Source organism: Oncorhynchus gorbuscha, linkage group LG02, assembly GCF_021184085.1.
Source record: "Oncorhynchus gorbuscha isolate QuinsamMale2020 ecotype Even-year linkage group LG02, OgorEven_v1.0, whole genome shotgun sequence".
Taxonomy (NCBI): domain Eukaryota; kingdom Metazoa; phylum Chordata; class Actinopteri; order Salmoniformes; family Salmonidae; genus Oncorhynchus; species Oncorhynchus gorbuscha.
Genome location: NC_060174.1, coordinates 110525872 through 110536048, shown reverse-complemented (window position 1 = coordinate 110536048; position 10177 = coordinate 110525872). Strand labels below are relative to the sequence as shown.

The following is a 10177-nucleotide window of genomic DNA, read 5'->3' as shown; positions in this document are numbered from 1 at the left end:
ACTTTATCATGGGATTAGAATACCCATCTCCCTGAACTTTATCATGGGATTACTACCCATCTCCCTGAACTTTATCATGGGATTACTACCCATCTCCCTGAACTTTATCATGGGATTACTACCCATCTCCCTGAACTTTATCATGGGATTACTACCCATCTCCCTGCACTTTATCATGGGATTAGAACCCATCTCCAGAAACTTTATCATGGGATTAGTACCCATCTCCAGAAACTTTATCATGGGAATAGAACCCATCTCCCTGCACTTTATCATGGGAATAGAACCCATCTCCCTGAACTTTATCATGGGATTACCTACCCATCTCCCTGAACTTTATCATGGGATTACTACCCATCTCCCTGAAATTTATCATGGGATTAGAACCCATCTCCCTGAACTTTATCATGGGATTACTACCCATCTCCCTGCACTTTATCATGGGATTAGAACCCATCTCCCTGCACTTTATCATGGGATTAGAACCCATCTCCCTGCACTTTATCATGGGATTAGTACCCATCTCCAGAAACTTTATCATGGGAATAGAACCCATCTCCCTGCACTTTATCATGGGAATAGAACCCATCTCCCTGTATGGGATTACTACCCATCTCCCTGCACTTTATCATGGGAATAGAACCCATCTCCCTGCACTTTATCATGGGAATAGAACCCATCTCCCTGTATGGGATTACTACCCATCTCCCTGAACTTTATCATGGGGTTAGAACCCATCTCCCTGAACTTTATCATGGGATTAGAACCCATCTCCCTGTATGGGATTACTACCCATCTCCCTGAACTTTATTATGGGATTAGAACCATCTCCCTGAACTTTATAATGGGATTACTACCCATCTCCCTGTATGGGACTCTTGATCATGGGATTAGAACCCATCTCTGAACTTTATCATGGGATTACTACCCATCTCCCTGAAATTTATCATGGGATTAGAACCCATCTCCCTGAACTTTATCATGGGATTACCTACCCATCTCCCTGAAATTTATGGGATTACTACCCATCTCCTGAACTTTATCATGGGATTATTATCTCCTGTATGGGATTGGCCATCTTGAATTCATGGGATTATTACTCTCTGCACTTTATAATGGGATTACTACCCATCACCCTGAACTTTATCATGGATTAGAACCCATCTCCAGAAACTTTATCATGGGATTACTACCCATCTCCCCTGAACTTTATCATGGGTTCTAATCCCATCTCTATCATGGGATTACTACCCATCTCCCTGCACTTTATCATGGGGTTAGAACCCATCTCCCTGAACTTATCATGGGATTAGAAACTCCCATCTCCCTGTATGGGATTACTACCCATATCCCTGAACTTTATCATGGGATTAGAACCCATCTCCTGTACCCTTATCATGGGATTAGAACCCATCTCCCCTGTATGGGATTACTACCCATCTCCCTGAATTTTATCATGGGATTACTACCCATCTCCCTGCACTTTATAGTGGGATTACTACCCATCTCCCTGAACTTTATCATGGGATTAGAACCCATCTCCAGAAACTTTATCATGGGATTAGAACCCATCTCCCTGAACTTTATCATGGGATTACTACCCATCTCCCTGAACTTTATCATGGGATTAGAACCCTGTATGGGATTACTACCCATCTCCCTGTCCATCTGAGGTGAAGGAAATCCCTCTTTTTAGTCCATTATTCTAACACCATGAAAACGTCCCCTTTATCAGGTAGTATTGGTTCTGTTTTCATGTCCAGACGCTTCTCTTGTTTTATCTCTACATTTATGATTATTCATCAACTCGCCACCTGCTTCCTGACTGCTAGCGTCATAGTTACAGCGGAATAATGGTCTGGGGCTGTTTTCCATGGTTCTGGTCCTTTGTGGTCTCGGGACTGTTTTCCCATGGTTCTGGTCCTTTAATGGTCTGGGGCTGTTTTCCATGGTTCTGGTCCTTTAGTTCCATTGAGGGGAAATGACATTCTAGATGATTCTGTTCTTACAAGTTTGTGGCAACAGTCTGGAGAAGGCCCATTCCTGTTTCAGCATGACAATGCCTCCCGTGCACAAAGCGAGGTCCATACAGAATTTTTTTTTAGTTGAGATCGGTGTGGACAGATTTGACTGGCCTGCAAAGAGAATTTGACTGACCTCAACCACATCGAACACCTTTGGGATGAATTTGAATGCCGACTGTGAGCCAGGCTAATCGCCAACATCAGTGCCGGACCTCTCCTAATGCTCTTGTGGCTGAATGGAAGAAAGTCCCCTGATGGGTCCCTACATCTAGTGGAACGCCTTCCCAGAAAAGTGGAGGCTGTTATAACAGCAATGTTCCTACATCTAATAGAAAGCCTTCCCAGAAGAGTGGAGGCTGTTATAGCAGCAATGTTCCAGCATCTAGTAGAAAGCCTTCCCAGAAGAGTGGAGGCTGTTATAGCAGCAATGTTCCTACATCTAGTGGAAAGCCTTCCCAGAAGAGTTGAGGCTGTTATAGCAGCAATGTTCCAACATCTAGTAGAAAGCCTTCCCAGAAGAGTGGAGGCTGTTATAGCAGCAATGTTCCTACATCTAGTAGAAAGCCCTTCCCAGAAGAGTGGAGGCTGTTATAGCAGCAATGTTTCAACATCTAGTAGAAAGCCTTCCCAGAAGAGTGGAGGCTGTTGTAGCAGAAAAGAGGGGACCAACTCCATGATTTTGGAATGAGATGTTCGACGAGTAGGTGTCCACATAGTTATGGTCATGTAGTGTATTTCCCTCAGATTAAAAATACCCACAAAGAATTAGAAAACAAATCCAGTCAATAAAACATTGATAAACTCCCATAACTGTTATGTGAAATACCACAGTGCAACATCACAGCAGCAAGATGTGTGACCCCATGACAAAAGGTTAGCCAGTGAGGAACACAAACAACATCACAGTGTAGGGGGGGGGCAGGTAGTCTAGTGGTTAGAGTGTAGGGGGGCAGGTAGTCTAGTGGTTAGAGTAGGGGGGGAATCAGGTAGCCTAGTGGTTTAGAGTGTAGGGGGCAGGTAGCCTAGTGGTTAGAGTGGGGGAATCAGGTAGCCTAGTGGTTAGAGTGTAGAGGGGGGGCAGGTAGTCTAGTGGTTGGGGGTGGCAGCAGGTAGCCTAGTGGTTAGAGTGTAGGGGGCAGGTAGCCTGGTGGTTAGAGTGTAGGGGGGCAGGTAGTCTGGTGGTTGGGAGTGTGCAGGTAGCCTAGTGGTTAGGTGTAGGTCTAGTGGTTAGAGTGGGCAGGTAGTCTAGTGGTTAGAGTGGGGGGGAATCAGGTAGCTAGTGGGGAGTGTGGGGGGCAGGTAGCCTGGTGGTTGGGAAGTGGGGGGGAATCAGGTAGCCTAGTGGTTAGAGTGTAGAGGGCAGGTAGTCTAGTGGTTAGAGTGTAGGGGGCAGGTAGTCTAGTGGTTAGAGTGGGGGGAGCTAGTGGTTAGAGTGTAGAGGGGGGCAGGTAGTCTAGTGGTTAGAGTGTAGGGGGGCAGGTAGTCTAGTGGTTAGAGTGGGGGGGGGGGAATCAGGTAGCCTAGTGGTTGGGAGTGTAGAGTCAGGTAGCCTAGTGGTTGGGGAGTGTAGAGGGAGGGCAGGTAGTCTAGTGGTTAGAGTGTAGGGGGAAGGCAAGGGTAGTCTAGTGGTTAGAGTGTAGAGGGGGAGGCAGGTAGCCTAGTGGTTAGAGTGTAGGGGGGGGGCAGGTAGTCTAGTGGGTTAGAGTGTAGGGGAGGCAGGTAGCCTAGTGGTTAGAGTGTAGGGGGGCAGGTAGTCTAGTGGTTCGAGTAGGTAGTCTAGTGGTTCGAGTGTAGGGGGCAGGTAGTCTAGTGGTTAGTGTGGGAGGGAGCAGGTAGTCTAGTGGTTCGAGTGTAGGGGGGCAGGTAGCCTAGTGGTTAGAGTGTAGAGGAGGCATGTAGTCTAGTGGTTAGTGTAGGAGAGGCGGCAGGTAGTCTAGTGGTTAGAGTGTAGAGGGGGCAGGTAGTCTAGTGGTTAGAGTGTATGGGGGCAGGTAGTCTAGTGGTTTGAGTGGTGGGGGGAATCAGGTAGTCTAGTGGTTAGAGTGTAGGGGGGGCAGGTAGTCTAGTGGTTAGAGTGTAGGGACAGGTAGTCTAGTGGTTACAGGGGGCAGGTAGCCTAGTGGTTAGAGTGTTGGGGGGCAGGTAGCCTAGTGGTTAGAGTGTAGAGGAGGCATGTAGTCTAGTGGTTAGAGTGTAGGGGGGGCAGGTAGTCTAGTGGTTCGAGTGTAGGGGGGCAGGTAGTCTAGTGGTTCGAGTGTGGGGGCAGGTAGCCTAGTGGTTAGAGTGTAGAGGAGGCATGTAGTCTAGTGGTTAGTGTAGGGCGGCAGGTAGTCTAGTGGTTAGAGTGTAGGGGGGGGGGCAGGTAGTCTAGTGGTTAGAGTGTATAGGGGCAGGTAGTCTGGTGGTTTGAGTGGTGAGGGGGAATCAGGTAGTCTAGTGGTTAGAGTGTAGGGGGGGCGCAGGTAGTCTAGTGGTTAGAGTGTAGAGGCGACAGGTAGTCTAGTGGTTAGAGTGTTGGGGGGCAGGTAGCCTAGTGGTTAGAGTGTAGTCTAGTGGGCAGGTAGTCTAGTGGTTAGAGTGTGTAGGGGGGGCAGGTAGTCTAGTGGTTAGAGTGTAGGGGGCAGGTAGTCTAGTGGTTAGAGTGTAGGGGGCAGGTAGCCTAGTGGTTAGAGTGTAGAGGGGCAGGTAGTCTAGTGGTTAGAGTGTATGGGGGAATCAGGTAGTCTAGTGGTTAGAGTGTGGGGGCAGGTAGCCTAGTGGTTAGAGTGTATAGGGGGCAGGTAGTCTAGTGGTTAGAGTGTAGGGAGCAGGTAGTCTAGTGGTTAGAGTGTGGGGGATCAGGTAGTCTAGTGGTTAGAGTGTGGGCGGCAGGTAGTCTAGTGGTTAGAGTGTAGGGGCAGGTAGTCTAGTGGTTAGAGTGTAGGGGGGCAGGTAGCCTAGTGGTTAGAGTGTAGGGGGGCAGGTAGTCTAGTGGTTAGAGTGGGCGGCAGGTAGTCTAGTGGTTAGAGTGTAGGGGCAGGTAGTCTAGTGGTTAGAGTGTAGGGGGCAGGTAGCCTAGTGGTTAGAGTGTAGGGGGGCAGGTAGTCTAGTGGTTAGAGTGTAGGGGCAGGTAGTCTAGTGGTTAGAGTGTAGGGATCAGGTAGTCTAGTGGTTAGAGTGTAGAGGCGGCAGGTAGCCTAGTCTGGTTGGTGTAGAGGCGGCAGGTAGCCTAGTGGTTAGAGTGTAGAGGCGGCAGGTAGCCTAGTGGTTAGAGTGGCGGCAGGTAGCCTAGTGGTTAGAATGTAGAGGCGGCAGGTAGCCTAGTGGTTAGGATGTAGAGGCGGCAGGTAGCCTAGTGGTTAGAGTGTAGGGGGCAGGTAGCCTAGTGGTTAGGTAGCCTAGTGGTTAGGGGGGGCAGGTAGCCTAGTGGTTAGAGTGTAGGGGGCAGGTGGCCTGGTGGTTAGAGCGTAGAGGGGCAGGTAGTCTAGTGGTTAGAGCGTGGGGGCAGTGCCTAGTGGTTAGAGCGGGGGGCAGGTAGTCTAGTGGTTAGAGTGTAGAGGGGCAGGTAGCCTAGTGGTTAGGTGTAGGCGGCAGGTAGCCTGTGGTTAGAGTGTAGAGGGACGGTAGCCTAGTGGTTAGAGTGTAGCCTAGTGGTTAGAGTGTAGAGGCGGCAGGTAGCCTAGTGGTTAGAGTGTAGAGCGGCAGGTAGCCTAGTGGTTAGAGTGTAGAGGCGGCAGGTAGCCTAGTGGTTAGAGTGTGGGGGCAGAGTGTGGTTAGGGTAGAGGCGGCAGGTAGCCTAGTGGTTGAGTGTAGAGGGCAGGTAGCCTAGTGGTTAGAGTGTAGAGCGGCAGGTAGCCTAGTGGTTAGAGTGTAGAGGGCAGGTAGCCTAGTGGTTAGAAGTGTAGGCGGCAGGTAGCCTAGTGGTTAGAGTGTAGAGGGGCAGGTAGCCTAGTGGTTAGAGTGTAGAGGCGGCAGGTAGCATAGTGGTTAGAGTGTAGAGCAGGTAGCCTAGTGGTTAGAGTGTAGGCGGCAGGTAGCCTAGTGGTTAGAGTGTGGCAGGTAGCCTAGTGGTTAGAGTGTAGAGGGGCAGGTAGCCTAGTGGTTAGAGTGTAGGGAGGGCAGGTAGCCTAGTGGTTGGAGTGTAGGGGGACAGGTAGCCTAGTGGTTAGAGTGTAGGGGGGCAGGTAGCCTAGTGGTTAGAGTGTAGGGCGGCAGGTAGCCTAGTGGTTAGAGTGTAGGGGGCAGGTAGCCTAGTGGTTAGAGTGTAGGGGGCAGGTAGCCTAGTGGTTAGGCGGCAGGTAGCTAGAGAGTGTAGAGGGCAGGTAGCCTAGTGGTTAGAGTGTAGAGGCGGCAGGTAGCCTGGTGGTTAGAGTGTGAGGGGCAGGTAGCCTAGTGGTTAGAGTGTGGGGTAGCCTAGTGGTTAGAGTGTAGGGGCAGGTAGCCTAGTGGTTAGAAGTGTAGGGGGGGCAGGTAGCCTAGTGGTTAGAGTGTAGAGGGGCAGGTAGCCTAGTGGTTAGAGTGTGGGGGCAGGTAGCCTAGTGGTTAGAGTGTAGGGGGCAGGTAGCCTAGTGGTTAGAGTGTAGAGGGGCAGCCTGTGGTTAGAGTGTAGGGGCGGTAGCCTAGTGGTTAGAGTGTAGAGGGCAGGTAGCCTAGTGGTAGAGTGTAGGGGCAGGTAGCCTAGTGGTTAGAGTGTAGAGGGCAGGTAGTGGTTGGGAGAGGGGGGCAGGTAGCCTAGTGGTTAGAGTGTGAGGGGCAGGTAGCCTAGTGGTTAGAGTGTAAGGGGCAGGTAGCCTAGTGGTTAGAGTGTAGAGGGGCAGGTAGCCTAGTGGTTAGAGTGTAGAGGGCAGGTAGCCTAGTGGTTAGAGTGTAGAGGGGCAGGTAGCCTAGTGGTTAGAGTGTAGAGGGGCAGGTAGCCTAGTGGTTAGAGTGTAGAGGGCAGGTAGCCTAGTGGTTAGAGTGTGGGGGGCAGGTGGCCTAGTGGTTAGAGTGTAGAGGGGCAGGTAGCCTAGTGGTTAGAGTGTAGGGGCGGCAGGTAGCCTAGTGGTTAGAGTGTAGAGGGGCAGGTAGCCTAGTGGTTAGAGTGTAGAGGCGGCAGGTAGCCTGGTGGTTAGAGTGTAGAGGGCAGGTAGCCTAGTGGTTAGAGTGTGAGGGGGCAGGTAGCCTAGTGGTTAGAGTGTAGAGGGCAGGTAGCCTAGTGGTTAGAGTGTAGGGGGGGCGGGTAGCCTAGTGGTTAGAGTGTAGGGGGCAGGTAGCCTAGTGGTTAGAGTGTAGGGGGCAGGTAGCCTAGTGGTTAGAGTGTAGGGGGCAGGTAGCCTAGTGGTTAGAGTGTAGGGGGCAGGTAGCCTAGTGGTTAGAGTGTAGAGGGGCAGGTAGCCTAGTGGTTAGAGTGTAGGGGCAGGTAGCCTAGTGGTTAGAGTGTGGGGGCAGGTAGCCTAGTGGTTAGAGTGTAGGAGGCAGGTAGCCTAGTGGTTAGAGTGTAGGGGGCGGGTAGCCTGGTGGTTGGAGTGTAGGGGGCAGGTAGCCTGAGTGGTTAGAGTGTAGAGGGGGCAGGTAGCCTAGTGGTTAGAGTGTAGGGGGGCAGGTAGCTAATTGGTTGCAGAGTGTAGGGGGCAGGTAGCCTAGTGGTTAGTAGGGGGGGGGCAGGTAGCCTAGTGGTTAGAGTGTAGGGGGCAGGTAGCCTAGTGGTTAGAGTGTAGGGGGCAGGTAGCCTAGTGGTTAGAGTGTAGGGGCAGGTAGCCTAGTGGTTAGAGTGTAGGGGGGCAGGTAGCCTAGTGGTTAGAGTGTAGAAGGGGCAGGTAGCCTAGTGGTTAGAGTGTCAGGGGGCTGCAGGCAGCCTAGTGGTTAGAGTGTGAAGTGCAGGCCTAGTGGTTAGAGTGTAGGGGCAGGTAGCCCAGTGGTTAGAGTGCAGAGGCGGCAGGCAGTCCAGTGGTTAGAGTCTCAGAGGCGGCAAGGTAGTCTAGTGGTTAGAGTGTAGAGGCCAGGTAGTGTGTGTGTGTGTGTGTACATGTGTGTGTGTGTGTGTGTGTGTGTGTGTGTGTGTGTGTGTGTGTGTGTGTGTGTGTGTGTGTGTGTGTGTATATGTGTGTGTGTGTGTGTGTGTGTGTGTGTGATGTGTGTGTGTGTGTGTGTGTGTGTGTGTGTGTGTGTGTGTGTGTGTGTGTGTGTGTGTGTGTGTGTTCTTACCGACACAGCGGTTCGACATCAGGTCTCTGTCCAAGAAGTCCCTCCTTACTGACGAGATATCTATAGGAAACTGGGAGTCTGAGAGAGAGAGAGGAGGAGAGAGAGACAGATAGAGGGAGAAGGGGAGAGAGAGAGAGAGAAGAGGGAGATATAAGGGGAGAGGGAGAGATAAGGGAGAGGGAGAGATAAGGGGAGAGATAAGGGGAGAGAGAGAGAGGGAGAGTAAGGGAGAGATACAGGGGAGAGAGAGAGAGAGATACAGGGGAGAGAGAGAGATACTAGGGAGAGAGAGATACGGGAGGCATTGCATTTGCATGCATTTGCTCGCGGTTCTGCGTCACCACACCCTATTGGCCACCACGGGCAGACAAGATAACAGCTTTCTATCCCGTACAGTGGGCTGCTGTGTGTGTGCATACCTTGTAGAACTGGGCGTACTGTGGGAACCCTGCAGCCCTTAGCCAATCACAAGCCTCCTTGGCCTCGATCTCTGGAAGAGAGAGAGAGAGAGAGAGAGAGAGAGAGAGGGGCACGAGGAATACAGAGTAAAGCAGCTTTGTAAGCTGTTTTTGCTTCTGCCACACTCCTTGGAGAGAGAGAGAGAGAGAGAGAGAGAGAGAGAGAGAGAGAGAGAGAGAGAGAGAGAGATAGAGATAGACATGAGATAGTACATATGATAGATAGAGTATGATATGATAGAGATAGATATGACATAGAGAGATATATATATAGTGAGATACACAGAGAGCGACAGACAGAGAGATAGATATATACATATAGATAGACATAGAGAGAGAGAGAGAGAGAGAGAGAGACTAGGTATCTCCCTCTCCCTTATAGTCTGTTCCCCAGGCCGACTGACTAGGTATCTCCCTTATAGTCTGTTCCCCAGGCCGACTGACTAGGTATCTCCCTTATAGTCTGTTCCCCAGGCCGACTGACTAGGTATCTCCCTTATAGTCTGTTCCCCAGGCCGACTGACTAGGTGTCCCCCTTATAGTCTGTTCCCCAGGCCGACTGACTAGGTATCCCCCTTATAGTCTGTTCCCCAGGCCGACTGACTAGGTATCCCCTTTATAGTCTGTTCCCCAGGCCGACTGACTAGGTATCCCCCTTATAGTCTGTTCCCAGGCCGACTGACTAGGTATCCCCCTCCCTATAGTCTGTTCCCCAGGCCGACTGACTAGGTATCCCCTCTCCCTTATAGTCTGTTCCCAGGCCGACTGACTAGGTATCCCCTCTCCCTTATAGTCTGTTCCCCAGGCCGACTGACTAGGTATCTCCCTTATAGTCTGTTCCCCAGGCCGACTGACTAGGTATCCCCTCTCCCTTATAGTCTGTTCCCCAGGCCGACTGACTTGGTATCGCCCCTTATAGTCTGTTCCCCAGGCCGACTGACTAGGTATCTCCCTCTCCCTTATAGTCTGTTCCCCAGGCTGACTGACTAGGTATCTCCCTTATAGTCTGTTCCCCAGGCCGACTGGACTAGGTATCCCCCTTATAGTCAGTGACAGTGTAGGGTTAGCTGTAGAGCCTCAGTGACAGTGTAGGGTTAGCTGTAGAGCTCTAGTAACAGTGTAGGGTTAGCTGTAGGGTTAGCTGCAGAGCTCTAGTGACAGTGTAGGGTTAGCTGTAGAGCCTAGGACAGTGTAGGGTTAGCTGTAGAGCCTCTAGTGACAGTGTAGGGTTAGCTGTAGAGCTCTAGTAACAGTGTAGTGTTAGCTGTAGAGCTCTAGTAACAGTGTAGGGTTGGGGCTGTAGGAGCCCCAGTGACAGTGTAGGGCCAGCCTGTAGAGCCCCAGTGACAGTGTAGGGTTAGGTGTAGGGTTAGCTGTAGAGAGCCTCTAGCGACAGTGTAGGGGCTTAGCTGCAGAGCCCTAGTGACAGTGTAGGCTTAGCTGTAGAGCTCTAGTGACAGTGTAGGGTTTAGCTGTAGGGTTGGGCTGCAGAGCCCCAGTGACAGCATAGGGTTAGCTGCAGAGCCCTAGTGA

The 10177-nt window shown here is 51.3% G+C and overlaps 1 protein-coding gene across 4 annotated transcripts in view; it reads left to right on the top strand.

The window, feature by feature from the left end:
• Positions 1–10177, top strand: part of LOC124015538 (cell adhesion molecule 2-like) — a 946327-nt gene that overhangs the window by 235306 nt on the left and 700844 nt on the right. The gene's annotated exons all lie outside the window — the stretch shown is intronic.